Consider the following 2,267-nt stretch of genomic DNA (forward strand, 5'->3'; position numbering starts at 1 on the left):
ACTATCTCCTAAAATGTGAGGGGTACAATCTACTTCAAGTATCTACACTGATAAAATTAAGGATCCTTTTAATTATACATATTAACATTTTACTACACATAAGTTACTTCTGCTTTTAGCAAAGGAGATCTTGTTAGTGGATAATATTCTAATTACCTGTTTAGAATATTACTGAGATCTATGTTCATTCAAGATTTTAGTTTAACTAGACTGAACTAATCAGAAAGGAAAAGTTAAGTAGATGACAAATATCATTACCTAGATCGGTGGTTTCCACAATGGTCCCCATTATACACTAAGAAGTGTATGTGCAACCAATCAGAGGATAAAAAGATAGGTTACGACTCACTCTCCCTATGATAGTCAGATATAGTGTTTATCTCCAAGAAAACCACATCTACCCATCATCCACTATAACAAAACTCTGTACCCCTTCCTACCCCTGATGCTCCCAATCCTTATTTCTAAGCCAGACATAGACTTCTTAGAGGAATTATAACCTTAACTCAAGCATAGCTACAGCAGTTACATAGATATCAGTTGGAAAATATCCACCACCAGTCACTCAATAAACATTCATTAATATCCTACTACATGCCAGACACTGTGCTAAATCTTGACAACACAAAGAAAGGCAAATGAGTACTTCTCTTCAAGGAGATCACAATTTAATAGGGGAGAAGGCACATAAACAACATACAAACAATCTACATATAAAATAAATAGGAAATATTCAACAGAGTGAAAGTACTAGAATTAAGAGGGGTTAAGAAGTGCTTCCTATAGAAATTAAGATTTGAAGAAAGCTAGGGATTAGCAGCAAAGGTCATGCATGCTAGAAGGCTTTGGCACAGATTGTTTGTCTTATCTTGGAGGAGGTTAAGAAGAAATCTTCATTTTGAAATTTTCTAGACCATTGATTTCCACAATGTCATCCAGACCATTTAAAAGCCGTCCTCTATACAGGCCAGATGAATTCAAACCATCTCATTATGCACCAAGCAATAATTTATACAATGGAGAGATGCACGTTCAGCCAATGCTTTCTCAGCCAGCCTACTCTTACTATCCAGAAGATGAAATACTTCATTTCAACAAGTGGACCTCTCCTCCGGGAGTGATCAGGATTTTGTCATTTCTCATTATTGTCATGTGCATTGCCATCTTTGTCTATTTAGCTTCTACACTTGCCTGGGACACTGGCTATGGAAATCCCTTTCTGGAAGGTGGTTTAGAGGCTACTTTTCTGGAGGAAGTAGTGGCTTTAGAGGCTTTGGTAGCAGCTATTCCTATGGCTACAACAGCTATGGCTATGGAAGTTACACTTACCCAAGGGCTGCAAAAGGTTTCTTCCTGGCCATGACAGCATTTTGTTTCATTGCTGCATTGGTGATATTTGTGACCAGTATTATGAGGTTGGGAATGTCCAGATCAAGAATGTACTTCTTGGTGGTGATCATTCTAAGTGCTATCCTCGGCATTCTAGTATTTATTGCTACCATTGTCTACATAATGGGAGTCAATCCAATAGCACAGGCTTCTGGGTCAATGTACTCAGCTCAGATATATGCTCTCTGCAACCATTTTTATCCACCCACAACAATTGGAATCTATGTGGATCAATATCTTTATCACTTCTGTGTGGTGGATCCCCAAGAGACCATTGACATTGTACTGGGATTTCTGGTTATTGTGGCTTTTGTTTTAATGATATTCTTTGCTGTGAGAACCTGAAGTAAGATGGAGAGATATGACAAATCCAACATTCTATGGGACAAGGAAAATGTCTATGAAGAGCAGCCTCCTAATATAGAGGAATGTGTAAAGAATGTATCTGTAGATACACAAGAAGTACCCCCAGCTCCACCTAACTACGTGCATAGAGTTGACGGTTCTATGGCATCTTCTTATGGTAGAATGAATGAGAAACAATCGTATCTGGACTCTTCATACAAATCAACACCAACCCCAGAAGTGGCTAAAGTCCTTCCGGTGACTTCACCAGTGGATGATTTCAGGCAGATCTGAATAACCAGAAAGAAAACTAGGGAAATAAGAAGGCAGTTATGAGAAGAGGCATTGGAGATAATTGGAGAAGATGCCTAGAACTGAAAAATGGAGTGTCATTTATGGAATAGCAGAGAGGCCAGTGTCACTGAATCAAGGAAAATTGTGGATGTTATAGGACTAGAAAAGTGATAGGAGCCAAGTTATAAGGGGCTTTGAATTCCAAACAGACAGCTTTATATTTGATCCTGGAGGTGATA

At 38.5% G+C, this 2,267-nt stretch overlaps 1 pseudogene; it reads left to right on the plus strand.

Moving 5' to 3' along the window:
* The first annotated feature begins 928 nt into the window (after positions 1 to 928).
* On the plus strand, positions 929 to 2,028 carry LOC123246283 (annotated as a pseudogene).
* The last annotated feature ends 239 nt before the right edge of the window (positions 2,029 to 2,267 follow it).

The sequence above is a fragment of the Gracilinanus agilis genome, chromosome 4, assembly GCF_016433145.1.
Source record: "Gracilinanus agilis isolate LMUSP501 chromosome 4, AgileGrace, whole genome shotgun sequence".
In the NCBI taxonomy this organism is placed as follows: domain Eukaryota; kingdom Metazoa; phylum Chordata; class Mammalia; order Didelphimorphia; family Didelphidae; genus Gracilinanus; species Gracilinanus agilis.